Source organism: Periplaneta americana, chromosome 17 (genome assembly GCF_040183065.1).
Source record: "Periplaneta americana isolate PAMFEO1 chromosome 17, P.americana_PAMFEO1_priV1, whole genome shotgun sequence".
In the NCBI taxonomy this organism is placed as follows: Eukaryota; Metazoa; Arthropoda; class Insecta; order Blattodea; family Blattidae; genus Periplaneta; species Periplaneta americana.
In genome coordinates this window covers 87,576,410-87,592,241 of record NC_091133.1, presented here as the reverse complement: position 1 = coordinate 87,592,241, position 15,832 = coordinate 87,576,410, and the positions used below count along the sequence as shown (strand labels likewise).

The 15,832-nt window shown below is 35.9% G+C and overlaps 1 protein-coding gene across 1 annotated transcript in view; it reads right to left on the bottom strand.

Moving 5' to 3' along the window:
- Trpm (transient receptor potential cation channel, subfamily M) overlaps positions 1 to 15,832 on the bottom strand; it is a 774,810-nt gene that overhangs the window by 683,908 nt on the left and 75,070 nt on the right. The window lies entirely within an intron of this gene.

Genomic DNA, 15,832 nt, shown 5'->3' with positions numbered 1-15,832 from the left:
TGTTTTCCCTAACCGTTTGTGTATTTTCTCCTAACATATTCACGTCATCTGCATAGACAAGAAGCTGATGTAGCCCGTTCAATTCCAAACCCTGCCTGTTATCCTGAACTTTCCTAATGGCATATTCTAAAGCGAAGTTAAAAAGTAAAGGTGATAGTGCATCTCCCTGCTTTAGCCCGCAGTGTATTGGAAAAGCATCAGATAGAAACTGACCTTAGATACATAAATAAATAAATTTAAATACCGAAATTTGATAACGTGTAATCACAGTCCAATTCATATTTAGTTCTTTTATTCAATAAAATTATAATTTTAAACAGGTTTCGTTTTACGTTGGAAGACAGTATTGGATCCTGCTTTATTTCCTTACCACTAAGCGGAATTACTCCTATAGCGGTGTTAATAGTTTCCCAAACACGCCTCGCGATGTGTACACTGATTAAAATCAAATAAAATATAATAGTTATACATTTACTGCAAACACTCAAAATATCCTAAATAAATCATGCCTTCATTGAACCTTTAAGACAGAATCAGCAAAGATGTAACTAGTGTTTATTTATTTTTTTTTAGATATAAGCTCATTTATTAAAAATATGCATTTGTATAAATTTGCAAAATCTATTTATAAAACAAGCCTGGAACTGACTCTTGAAATTTCCAAGAAGAAAACAGTGCAATATTCATTACAAATTTCTTTCAAAGACTACGCACTTCAAGTAACATAAGCACAAATCGGTGATGAAATAACATTCATTTTTATTTACACGGCTGAATTTTGACGATGACCTTGTGACGGATTTATCTCTATTTTTATCATCATCATCATCATCATCATTATCATAACCGTTCAGATAGAATACTTATGGGTACTTTCTGATATTACAGTCATGTTGAACATAGTGTCCATTGAAGTCCCTCGTACTTTCTCATGACACGAAATATAAACAGACAATATTTTGTAATGAATAAAAAAAAATTCCAAAATATTCGCGGAAATATAGGTGTTCATTATATCTAATATCAAAATATTAATCTTAATTTTACTATTTAGATCTCTCTTACAACTGTTCCCTAAAACGTGGGTCCTTTGAAGAACGAAAAAAGGCACGCCGCCTGAATGTCATGCACGCCGCAAACCACGTCTGTCAGAGAAGTTGCCGCGAAGTGAAGGGGAAATTTTTACACAAAAAGACAAGCAGTAATACCAAAACGGCTATCACAACACGTAACAAATGATCTGCAACTGATTGACAAACCCTTTTAAAAAAATCCTTTTTAACGACTGACACTTGAATACCTACAATAGAAGTTTAAGTCTAGTATTCAAATCTTACAATTTGGTATTGACTCCTTTAAAATACAACTTTTCCAGCAAGAGATCTTCCTTGTAACCTCTGGATTTTGACAAAACAACGCGTAATAAATAATATTTCAGATTAACTTAGCGTTTAGTCGAAGAGAAAACTGATGTACGCAAACAGTTAAGAATTTCTAATTTAGGCTTTCGTGGTTATTGCGTTTGAGTTTTACACGGTGTGTATGAACATAATTATCCGCAACGTTTCGTATTACTTATAGATCAATCTTCGGAGTAATAGGTAGAGACACTTAGTCCAAACCACAGTTAACTAGAACAAATCTAGCTTGTCCACATCACAGCTTCGGGCGTCAACCTCAAGGTTGACATATACGAAAGTTGTGGTAGTTGTTAATACCACTGATTAAGCCGAGGTGTTCAGTACCTTATTATGCATCTAAAAATGAAAGGATAAAACTTAACTTTCATCAGTGTGATAAAGTAAAATATGAAGATTTCATCTATAGAATGCTTAACTACTAACTTGATTTAAATGAAAACATATATAGGCCGACATAGTTATTCAAACAGTTTAACTCAAATCGTATTTTTATTTCTGTCCTTCCACACCAATGATTATCCCATCCCCATACTGTCTTCTTAACAGTAATGAGAAATACAAACTTTGGCAACAAAACTGGAATTCAATGGGGATTTATGCAACAATTGGAATATGTGAATTTTGCTGATACCTATTCTCCTAAATTTTCAGAACATGGCAGTAAAAATATTCAGGTTGCAAGAGGGTGTTATAAAACTGTTAATCCTGATAAATATTAGTAAAACAAAGGAGATTAATGTAAACAATAACATACATCTAGCAGAAAATTACTTATAAATGAAAGAAAGGTTGAAACTGATACCAGAATTTACATATCTGGGAAGCATGGTGGTGCCCGTACTGATGTAAAAAGCGGCATGGAAAAGGCAATCGCCGCTTTTGTACAGTTATGCTCGGTACGGAGTTCCAATGATATTTCTCTGCAAACCAAATTCAAAACATTGAAGAAAATGTGAAAGCGGTCCTCTTATATGGATGCAAGACAAGGAAGGTAACTGTAGAAATAACCAGAAGTTTCAAACCTTTACGAATCGCTGCCAACATTGGGTAGCCGAACAGAATTACAAATAAAGAGCAGTTGAACAGAAAGGAAGAACAACAAATATAATTGCAAATCAGACGAAGAAAATGGAATTGGACTGACCACAATCTTAGCAAGGAAATTCTATTGAGAAAGAAGCTCTAAAATGGAACTTCTAAGGTAGCAGAAAGAGAGCAAGACCAAAACAACATGGATAAGAAATAAAGATGGCGAAATAAAGAGCGCAAGAACATCATGAAACAAGATAAGCAAAATCTCTCAAAACTGAAAATGGTGGGGAACTTTTGTTGAGGTAATTTGCTCTAGTGGGAGGCACATGAAGGAATTAAAGTAGCTCCAATGATAGTTTCTTTAGGAAGTTTTAGTTTCGTCGATTGTAACAATCGAACCATTTCGAAACAATCGATATGTATGTAATTATTATAATCTAATAGTTCGAAGGCGTTTCCTTCATTATGCTCATCAATATGAAGACAGTTGAAACTTCCACCGCATGGTAAGTAGCACCAATTTGATGAAAAGATGCACAAATCTCAGCATCGTTTACCACAGGAAAGGTGGAAGATTGACTAGACGTGCGTTGTTACTTCAGTTGTCGTCTAAACACACGCTTCCGAAACCGAAATTTATTCTTCTAATATTTAACCTGGCAGACGCAGTGAAAGGAAATCAAATTAAGTACATCATGTACAGAGGATGATGCTGAATAATTTTTTAAAGATATTTAACAGGAGAAGAGGGACGACCAATGAAAAAGTGGAACAGATTTACTGTAGGTCCTCGGTGCCAGAACATTCTAATAGGCATACAGAAAAACTCGTGAAGCCGATGAGAACTTTTTAAATATTGTGGTGCACTCAAAAAGTCGGGAAAGGCTAAGCTTAATCATTGACTCATGACGGTGGTGATAATACGAAGTACAATAGATGGCCGGTACTGATGAACGTAACTGTTGAGGAGCTGCATGGTCGTGAGTTTGAATACCGCTCAGGGCCTTTATGTCTGTCCGTTGTCAAAGCGATGTCCTGTAGACCTATTGTCACACGTAGAGGCTCGACAACATGTCCTATCCACGTCACGCATGTTCAATATTGTGTTGGCTTACAGAATTCTCATGCCTAGAAAAGGATACTATATCATGAATTGAATCCTTAAAATGGTCTTGTCCGTACGTAAGATTCTCCTATTAGCGGTACAGCGGAACTTCAGTTCGCTAACTTAATTACTAAGGAGTGTACGCTTGGAAACAGGTTTAGCTTAGTACGGCGCTGTTCGAAAAGTAACACAGGCAAGTAATAGTCCGCTTAGCGGTGATTCAGCGGTCATCTTTCGGTAATAAAATCTCGAGACTTATACTTTACATTGCAGATGTTATTGGCTTATTTATGATAAGTGCAGGAACTGTCGACTACTGGAAGTATAGCAGAACAATTTTTGCATCATTTCTTTGTAGTATATACCTACTATCATAAATGAAAAACCGTTGTCCTAATGTGTATTCCATTACCACGAATTACACTGAAATACACTGAACGAAAGTCACCTGTATACTAATGCTTTAACCTTTCTGGCTATGTTACCTGTCCATACTACGCAAGAGTAAACCTTCCCACGCTCGATCCAGGGGAAATGTACACACTATTTCCTCGGCACTTGCGTTCGATCCAAAACAGTAAAAGACCAACGGCATTTATCTGAGCCAAACCTGTTTTCTGGCGAACGCTCTGTATAGGCCTACAGAATAATAAAAAAAAAACATTAAATATTTTGAGAGGTAGGATAGTAATATTCATCAAAACAAAACTAAACAATCTATTAAACATGGGTTCTAAAATTAATATCATCCACCTTTCCCGACTGAGATAGTTATGTTTCCGTCCGATACGAGTAGACAGGAAGGTAAGCATCGCTGAGTGACAGATTGTATAAGGCAGGCATCATAGCTTTTACGAACTTTCGGCTCTCGCTGGTCGCCTAAAATCCACCACTGATGCAAAGTGCTTTACTGTGCGTTTGTTCTTAAAGCGGTGCAAGAGAAAAGGGCATGAGCGAGGATATCTCCTTTCCTTTTCCCTTCCCTTTATGCCCAGAGCTGGATTAATCACTATCGTTTAATTACTGGAAATTTTTAGGTTAAGTATCTTAAACTGCAACAATTCCCGGAGAAAATTTGCAATTACTACCACATGTCGATTAAGTCAGAACATACTTGATTCTACTTTTTCTTTTCCTATTCTTATCTCTGCAGTATTCAGACGAAGTATCTTACAATTCTGGTCCATCAAAAATCAATAAAATCAATTTCTCCACTTCTATTTTCATTTAGCCTGAACATACAGCAGAGAATACTAATTTCACGTCCGCTCTTTATCGCTCCGTCTGTCAACTTTAATAAACAAATGCATATCTCAGCATGGACGGATCACGTTGCGACATGAGGGGATCATGGAGCTACATTTGCACGTCCGTGCGTCGGAGAACGTGATTCTTCACTAACCTAAGAGTAACATAACTGCTACCACACAAATTGCCTAATCTCAATATTCCGAACATTTTGTAAGGTATGTATATTAGTTTCCTATTTATCAGATAATATTTTTTTGTCTCGTCTATAACTCTTGTAAATTTCTCACGTTACCCAGGTTTAGGGTGACCAGATTCACATCGATAAAAAAAAGAGGACACAAAGCTTCATTGTTCGAAAAAAAGAGGGCAGAAAATATGTACTTAGATTTAAGCTTAGGCCTATATTATACTTACAATTACGTTATTACAAAATATTTACAGTACAGATTTAGGCTTATATCATGCTTAAAAGTATGATATCTATTTTATTACAAAATAATTACGAAAAACTTAATAATAATGAATCTACTAAAGATGTTATTAATTGGTCCAACAGAATAATACCTGTTATAGTGACAATATTTGAGGAGAAAAATTCGCTCCAGCGCCGAGGATCGAACCCGGGTCCTTGGTTCTACGTACCAAGCGCTCTGACCACTGAGCTACGCCGAATTCAATCCACAGTACCGGATCGAACTCTCCCCTTACAGTGTTTCCCTTCTGCGGCCTGACTCCAAGTTGGGCATATTCGTTGACGTTTATAATTCAAGTCAATTGCCATTATACAAGGAGCGCACTCAGCTCACTATAACAGATATTATTCTGTTGGACCAATTAATAACATCTTTAGTAAATTCGTCCAGCTAGCAGTGCATGATTCTGTGCAGATTGCTGTGCACTTTACTGCGGAATCCCGGCCATTAGTCACTCAGCTGAGTGCGCTCCTTGTATAATGGTAGTTGACTTGAAATATAAACGTCAACGTATATGCTCAACTTGGAGTCAGGCCTCGGCGTAGCTCAGTGGTTAGAGCGCTTGGTACGTAAAACCAAGGAGCCAGGTTCGATCCCCGGCGCCGGAGCGAATTTTTTTCCTCAAATATTAATTAATAATAATGATTTTACAGTTAGCTACATACGAAAGTCAAGGGAACTGTAATTATCAAAGGTAACAGAAAATATTTATTTAGATTTATATTCGCATCTCGATCTCTCGATTTACTAGCTACCTGTCAGCAACGATCATAGCAAGGAGGAGCAAACAGAGTTATGATCGTTGGCAAACAGTATATTCCGTCGATGCTGCTGCCACCTACAGGCAAATTACTTGAAAAAGGCGTCAAATCAGATAATTTAAAAATATCAGGTATACAAATTACGAAAAGGAGGACATTTCTTGATTTTTAAATAATCCACCCGGACCCCGGACAAAAGAGGACGTCTGGTCACCCTACCCAGGTTGGGAAGCATTGTACTTAAAAAAAACATGCGCAAATTCTAATGCTAATCTTCCGTCCCAGTTCTCTCCCCCTCCCCCCCCCACCGACGAAATGTCAGCTGACCCGAGCTACGACTCGACCATGATCTTAATAAAGACAACGGGAAACTGCTCGTGTAACTTATTCCACTCTCTCACTGAGCCACTCAATTTCCCATCAAGCGCTAGACGCATGCCCTGTTTATGCCGAGGGTGAAAGAGAAGGGAGTCTCCCTCCACTTCTAATGGTAAGAAATAACGGTCTCGCTAGCACCCTAACCCTCCGGCAATGGAACTCCCCTGTTTTCGAAACCATGTATTATGCATCTCAAGAAGAAATACGGGAACTTACGGCGTTACATTCGATATTTATTTCATGTAAGGTGAACGAGGGAACTGCTAGCAAGAAAAAAGGCTGTAAATGCCACACGGCCGTGTGGCTAACGTATGGACTTCTAAAGTGTGTCTGTATCTCAAATACTTGGGACGGAGGAATTCCGAACTTCCTCTTGATTCGTATACGACATAGACATTTCCGGGATATAGCAATGCCATTTCGAAGTTCATTGTGCACTCCAACAGACCTTAATCCTCCTCCAGTTTTAAATATAATCAGCGATGATCGGCTTGAAACTAATTGGTTTGAAATTAATTTCAAACCATCTCTGCACGAACGTTCATGTAGTCTACTGTAAAATAATTTACTAATCATGTATATTGAAGATTTAATTAAATGTCACAGTATAATTTTGTAACCAAATAAAGATAAGCATGAAAACAAAAAATATTAGTGCAAAAAGTGCGTCTGTGCTATTCCAGTGGATAAAAGTAGAGCACAACTATCTTAATGTGCATGCTTTACTGTGGTTTGAGATTGGTTTACACTTGATCCGCAAATTTTTCTGACCGTCAGGAAATGGTTTGATGACGGCTTGACTTGCCGCAGGAACGCCTGCAGTAGTCGAGAGTTTCAAGTTATCGCTGCACTAACAGTAAGCACTCTTCGTTCCGTCCCAAAATAATTTGCCACTTCCTCGAGAATTTATCTCTATTTTAAATGACGTCTTAAGGAGCGCAGATTTGCGGAAGTAATAAATTATGCGCACCATTCTTTCCAGATGCAGTAGTGCAATTTTTCTCGATTGCAGTTATTTAAATATCTAAGAACCGAATCTGTTTCCGAAGTACAATTCAGGGATTGCAAAGTGACAGATTGTTAATTATGTTATCAAATAAGCTTCCCGGATGCCCAAAAGGTGCAATACTACCTAAAATGTTACATTTATACATTTTTCCCCATAAATTTATCGTTGAAGAGCAAGAGGATAAAGAATATGAGTTTTTTAACGAAATCAACATTGACTTAGTCAGCTATTTATTAAATTAGGTTCTCATCGTGATAGTAATGACAATTTAGAGAAAACTTACCCCTGGAAAAAGTCGTGGCTGCCCAAGAAAGCTTTTCCATTAGAGTAAGTATGAAGTTGAAACAAAAGTATTCCAGAGAATTAGAGTTTGTATACAAAACAAATGTACTACCTGCAACTATTATATAAAGTTTCAAGAAAATCTTTTAGATATGAGAAAAGTTAACAATTTTGTGTAATTGGACCTCCTATAAGGAGTAATGGGAGCTTGTATACAAAACATATATGCTACCTGTAACTACTGTGTAAAATTTCATAACCTGTTAGGTAGCTGAAAAGTTATTAGTTTGTCCCACTAAATTTGCATTCTGGACAACTGTGTCGTTTAGTCAACTGTCCGAAGACAGGTCGGCACCTCACAAGTGATACCACGAAGGCACAACTTATAAGGCAACTAGGCCAGGAGATAACGGGATAGGGTGGCCAGTTTCTTTCCTCCTCCATTGTATACATTGCGTTGCTCCACAAGGTCGTCTGTGATGATGGTTGGCCTCCCACTACGCTCCTCGTTATGCGCATTTTGGCGTCTTGCTGAAAATTGTCTACACCAGCAACGCACTATCTGCTTGCTCATGACGTTAAGCCCATAGACCTGGCACAGATGGCGATAATTTCAATCGGCGCTATGCCCTGTGCATTCAAAAAACTTTATCACTGATCACACTTCACTCGCGGCGAGAGCTGGAATAGGAGCGTCCATCTTCAAGCAATGAAATGAAGCTACTGGGAGCACTCGGGAAGTTCCGCTAGCGTATGCGCCATGCCAGGACATTACTCAATCACGTACATGCAGTCGCTTCGCGCAACATATGGTTTGCTAGCTGTGAGACAAGTAGGAAAGTTACTTTATGGAAGCACCTCGTAATAGCGTGGAAGTACGATGTAGAGAATATCCGAATGCTGTCACTAAAATAATAATATCCGCTGCACACCAGCCCATGGAGGGAAAGGTCTATCAACTGACTGCTGATATCACGTCGACATGCTTCAGCAGACTTGGATAATCATCCAACCAGTATGCGGGTAACGTATATTACCTCAAATTATATAAGGTGCTTTAAAAGCGTCAATTTCCAACAAAACAATTGGATATATAAAACGAAATTAGATACTTTGGTTTTCAAAATACAATCTTTTATCACCCTTAAGCGCAAGACACTTTATGCTCTTTACATTATAAACATTTGCGGTCGACGAACGTCATGTGTTAATAAATGAAGCAAAACTAAGCCATTTTAATATACTCAGTCCTGAAATGTCATACAGAATAGCTAGAGTGTACCGAAGTTTATAGTTCCCCTTTAAATAGGTAACCCACTGCACATTGTAAAGCACTATATTTATTTACAAGGACATTTTTACTTTTAACACTGGAGTGATTGCATGGCACCGACACGTTTCACGTGAAATGAAAAACAAATATACTGCTTATGACATGTACTTCCGTTTTGTTATTGAAGGTTTATTGTAAAAGCATTGTAACCATTTGAAGTCTCTCCCTTTTCTGCACAGGATTTTTTCATTTAAAAAATCCCAGCTAACACATCATCGTTATTTCTCAGCCACCGAACTATGTAGGATAGAAGGGAACGTATGACATTCCTTCTCAGGTATTTTTCTTATAAGTATGACGAGCAAAAATACTGTAGCATCTTTTTCCTTTGCGGAAGGATTAAAAAAAAATAAAGAAATCCAGTGTTAGGCCTAACATTTTGACTACGGATGGCGTGAAATTGTTGAAAATAACGAGTTGTTTTTTGTAGGATAGTTCAGACAAGCTATAAGTTTCAGTAGTAATTTAGTCACAATACAAGTTTCGATTAATCGTCTAAGAAGGAATTTGAAACTTTCAGTTGTCAATTTGCAATAACAGGTCTATAGCAATGGAAAGCTGGCAACACTGCAATCGGAGCTCCACAGGATTAGTCTCACCCCTCTATAAATATGTGAAGGAGTACGTACTGCTTTATATATTCGGAATTGTTGCCGTATGTTGCATTTAAGTTTCTCAGAAAATTGAACATTTTCAATACGTTATTGGTCTTATCAGAACCATTATTTGGAAAAAAAAATGCTCGTAATGAGTTGATCTATAACTCGGGTGAATTTGTAGCACTTTTTTTTTTAATTCTGTACTTAGAAAGGCACTATACTGTAGATTGCAACTCCCACTAAGGTAGTATTTCCAGACATGGGTTTACGTTAAAATTACTTTTCCTGATCTCATTCATTATGTCAAGAAATTTGTCGATCGTATTTTTCTACACACTGTATACATACATGCATACATGCATGCATGCATGCATACATACATACATACATACATACATACATACATACATACATACATACATACATTCATTCATTCATTACATACACACATGTATACAGAAAACTTTTAGAGCTGGTAGATGGAGTCATAAGAATAAATTACAAAATAATTATAAAGTCAGTATTTTATAATATAATTATTGAAATGCGGAGGAAAACTTCACAACCCATACAAACTCAATTCTGAAGAAAACGAATATTGTGGTGCTTTAACGCTATAAAACTTACCACAAGTTATTGTATGATTTGTCTGTTGGTTACATAAATTTTTGTCATGAAATTGCTCAAACTCTGTTACTTATGTGGGATATCTAGTTTTTCCATTACTCTCTAATAAGGACTGCACACTACACATATTTCGAAATTTATGTAAGATGTTGATCTTCGTACTAATCTCCTTAATTCCCATTTCTTTGTCTACAGCTGTCATGATAAAAATTACAGTTATCAACTTTTTTCTTGTGCTGTAAATATAATGATTATATTTTAACAACATGGGCATAGATTTGCCATCCTCTATTACCGATAGTTTACGTATAATTTTTCATGATCAAGTCGGTTGTGCAGTTATCTCACTTCACGTCACGCTTTTTGAGCCCTTATTTCGGCATATTTTTTAGCAGAAAACTTCAAAAATGTAACTGAAGAGGTGAATTCCAAACTGGTCTAAGTCAAAATGACAAGTTATGAGAAAAATGACAAAAACTGAAAAAAAGAAAATAAAAGTGACGCCCCTAGTGTCTGCATATGTTTTATCAAAAGGATCAAATTCAAGATTTAGGAGAGTCTGTTAAATAAACTTACACAGTTATATATAGGCTTGAAAATAATAAATCAAAAAGTGAATAAAACAAGTTAAAATCTAAAAAAAAAAGTACTTAGGACACTTTGTAATTCATATCTTCAATTTCAATCACTGGTTTCGAATGTAAAAATGTCACAACTGTACACAGAAGACACATTGCCCGAAAACAACCCCACTTTCACTAGTTTCTGCCTTCATTTGTGTAAGTTAATGAAAAACTGCAAAAGTCAACAACTTTATGCAGCGCTACGCGATAACATATCTATGTACACAATACCATAGCAACAACACCAACGTCAATAATTTTTTCATCTAGTTTTTTGCATTGATAAACTACGAGCTTTCTTTGTGTTTCACCAACAAAATTATCTTTGTTTTATGACATTATCTTAGTTTATATTTTATCCGTGGAAAAAAGGATTATCGAAGAAAACTAGCATAACAGAAAATGGCACGTCGGTAATAATTATTGGAATACCTGGTAAGCATGAGGAAAAATGATAGTGATGACTACGACAACATAGATTTCAACACATGTTTCAAGCTGTCTAAAGCTGGAGTTCCCAACAGACAGATAAATATTGTTATCTTTTTATGCAAAATAACACAACTATGAAACAGTCGTATTAACTAACAATTAAATTTCTTGGAAATTAAAGCTATTTGATTTTTTTTACATTTATTTCTCATTTTGGTTGCAGCTCCATCAATTTTTGTCTTCAATTACATTATTTTTTTCTACGAGTTCCAATGATAGATCTTTCTCTTGTTATGTCCTGTTAGGCATCTTTCTTCTTTCATCTTTATGGTAGCAAAACTATATACTATAACACACGAGTGCTGATAGTTTTCCGGTAATTTAATTGAGCTTAACGAATCTTTGTTGTCATGGTAATTATTTCGAGACCGAAGGTCGAAAAATAATTACCTAATTACAGCAAACAAGAGTTTAAAAAGTGAACTTAAATTACCTGAGGATAACTATTATCACGAACTGTATTCGGCAAGATAATTCCAATGCTAACAACAGTAATTCTGAACAACTAAACATTCTAGGTTATAATAAGAGTAATAATATCCAGAAAAACTGTCGAATCGAAGCAGAGAAGATAAGAATAAAAAGCTCCTTAGAATAAAAACAACTGAACATTTGAGATTATAACAACACTTATTTTAAACTCTTTTATCATTGCTTATCTATAATTTTCAACATATTTAATTTTATTGTAAACATTTTTACTTGCAGTAATTAATTGTGCAATTATTGTAATTAATTTATTTTATTTTATTGGGTTATTTTACGACGCTGTATCAACATCTAAGTTATTTAGCGTCTGAATGATATGAAGGTGATAATGCCGGTGAAATGAGTCCGGGGTCCAGCACCGAAAGTTACCCAGCATTTATTGTAATTAATTAATTATTTTTTCATGTTGAGACTGTGAGTCTCACGTAATTGCTTGATTGCTGATGCATCGAAACGGAGACTATACAAATAAAAACAAATTTACATAGGAGGAAAAACAATCACTTATTAATTTTGAGTAGCATACTTTTAACTATCAGTGTAATTCGATTCTCATTGATCAATCTAGAGCCAAAGAGCTCGTTCATTGGCTGAGAGACGTTCGCGTGGAATTATCTTTATAATTCAACTACACCATCGAGATATTCATATTCATTTGTTCTTACGGTTGCTTTAATCAAGAGCTCGTGTGGTGTTAGCCTCGTTTCAAGCAATATCAAACAGATGGTACTGTTTTCAAGATGATAACTTTAAGGATCAAAGTGAAGTGAAACAAAATCTACGTTTTATAAAACTAAGATGACTATTTCGCTTATATTACGTCATTCCATTTTCGACCAATGAAGTGTAATGAAATTTTGAATTCCAACCAATCACAATCAAACATCGCGATAATTTTTGCAGCTAGATTTATCGCTATCAATTCATCGCATGGTCGTTCTTTTGTTTAGTCGGTGTCGCCAACTGTTTCCCGTAAATTGATGAACATAAATCCATCAAGATGCATATACACGGTTAAACTGTTCAAGTTTATGCATTCAAGCAATGAATAAGTTTGTCGATCTATGGAAAAATGCTTTCCTGTAGCACGGAGTAACGATCAAAATAAGGCACAGCTGACACATGGTCCCGCGCCCACAGGTAACTAACCTAATTGTAACCTATAAAATCTGTATTACGTGAATGAAATTAAACAATTAATAGAAAGTCAAAAGTTCAAATTTATGTAACATCAGCGCATATCAAGCCTAAAGGCCTTGTATATTATATACAAACTGCCTTCCGTATGGCGTAATAAAATACGTGTTTTAATTATCTATACAGAGATGGCTTCACTGTTTAGCAACATTTGTCTCGCTGTAGTGTGAATACATAAGCATTGGTATATAGCTCTTTCCACACAATATTACATAGTTCTTAGTTCTCGGTGTAGTGTGTAATGTAACGACGAAGTACTAAAAAGTAAAGTGTGAAATTCTACTTCCACATCTTCATCTTCTAATTCCATGTCCATTATAGGCTATATGAAAAAAATTACACTACTTCATTTAGATTTGATAACTGCGTTTTCAACAATTCTTCATTTAATTAATGTATTAATTAGGTTATTTGTAATTATATTATAAAATGTTTAAATTAAATTATGATTTCAGCAGATAATGAAAACGTAGTTCTGTTATAATAATAAGAGAAAAGCGCAGTACATGCAATTAACATTGTTAAACCTGTATTTCACTTTTCGGAATTGGAATTACTGAATAACATCCAATTTATTTATTGCAGTAATCGATATTCAATCTATCTCAACTTCACAATGTCTGAATAGGTTAAGTATTCGTAAATATACAATTATTAACAATTTGTAAGCGAATTTTAGGCATATATGATTTATATTTTTATTTTATTCGCGAAATAGTCCTAATAAATAAACGTTGCTACAGATAAATGGAGTCGTGAACACAGAGTTGAGTATTATCCGAGATACTGTTATTAACCGAGTTTCAGAAAACTAAGATAACAAATAAATTTACCGGTGTTGGTGAAAACGGCCCTTAAAATGTTCGTCACAGAATATTCTCACAGCGTTCAACTCATACCCTGATTAAAAAGTGTGACTTAAAAATTTTCTCTTGTTATTTTATACAATAGGCCTACTATATGCTGTATTGTGATCATTTTTGTGTTGAATTCTAGTAAATAATTAATGTAATTCATGACTTTATAATAATCATTACCCAGCATTCCGCGTGGCTTCTTTCCTGAAGCTTCCAGTTATCATGATTGTCAGTAAGTTTGGCAGGTGTTAAACCAATAGCAGAGGTAAATAAGTTGATACTGAATGGAAATGTAGCATATAAATGTTGTAAATTAATTAGTGAGTTGGTGGTGATGGATTGATTCAATATGACAGAAAGGCAACAGCATCAAGTGACGATTTGTTACTGTCACACACGCTTCCCTCAGCTGATGAACAGCACACATACGGCGGTGTTGCGCTACATTGCACTCGCCATTCCTATTCAATGCCTAGGCATACATTTTTCAATGCGGAGGTTTAAAGAGAAGCATTTGCCATGACGGCTTCGAGTGTTAAAACCAAATATAAAGGCTGGTCCACAATAAACCAAGAACGGAAAAAACAAGAATGGAAAAATCGTTAAAATAAATATATTTAAATGTGATCATTCACAATTAACGAGAAGCTTGCCCGAGCCCGGGAACGGGAACGTGAACATTGCCGAACAGTTAACTTTGCCCTTCTCGTTTCCGATCACAGCCTACTAGATTTATTCTGTTGTCATCAAAAAGCTATGGTCGTTGTATATTTTGTAGCAAGGAGGCCGTGACATAATTTATTTTTCACCCACTGCTTGTAACTAAAACAGAAATTCAGTAGAATCACTTTCAATATATGTTACGTGTATATGTGACGAATATATTGAGTAAGCAGTCGCGGACAGCCGATGAGGGGTGGTCCTCCAGCTTGGGAGTTGGGCGAAGGGCTAACAACCCATCACCGTAAAAAACAGCTTGTTACGAATCCTTCAACCATTAGGGAGGCCGAGACGTAGATGGGAAGATAATATTAAAATGGATTTGAGGGAGGTAGGATATGATGATAGAGAATGGATTAATCTTGCTCAGGATAGGGACCAATGGCGGGCTTATGTGAGGGCGGCAATGAACCTCCGTGTTCCTTAAAAGCCAGTAAGTAAGTATATGTGACGAGAGCACCACGTAAATCGAACTCTTAAATATTCCGCACCATAAATTTTTAAGTTGACTGACCTGTGTTTATGTTGCTGGCTTGTACTGATGAAAGAATGCATTTGGTCAATTATACACAAATAACATCAGAATATCGACTTTACATATCTTATTGACATAATGCATAGCCGTTTCCGTTCTCGGTTTATTGTGAATCAAAAATATTCACGTTCGCTTTCTTCACTTCCCGTTCTCGTTCTAGTTCTAGTTACCGGTTTATTGTGAACCAGCCTTAAATTGTGAAGAAAAGAGAGACATCTGAGCATGGCGCAAAACTCGACACTTCATGTACTGGTTCAAAACTTTATCATGATGTGTATAGAGCCCGAACGTTCATTTAACACATAGGCGGTGTCAAAGTGGGCGCTTCCTTTTCAAGAGATAAGATAAGAGTTTGTTTATTGATTAGGTCTTCTCAGATGTCACTCTAATCACAAGAAGCAGTAACACATGTCTACCAATGATGCGTTAGCAATTGCAATTTATTGTAATTGACGCTCTCATATCTACTCCACGTAGAGTAAAAGCCAATGTCGTATCTAAAGTTGACCGATGACAAAAAAGGTTTGTAATTTTATTTCCAATTTAATTAAAAATAGTCTTATAGCTTAAAATATATTCACTGTGGTTGGTGGTGGTAGATATCAATGTGTTGATGTAGGTATAAAAATAATTATTGTAATCAGGAAT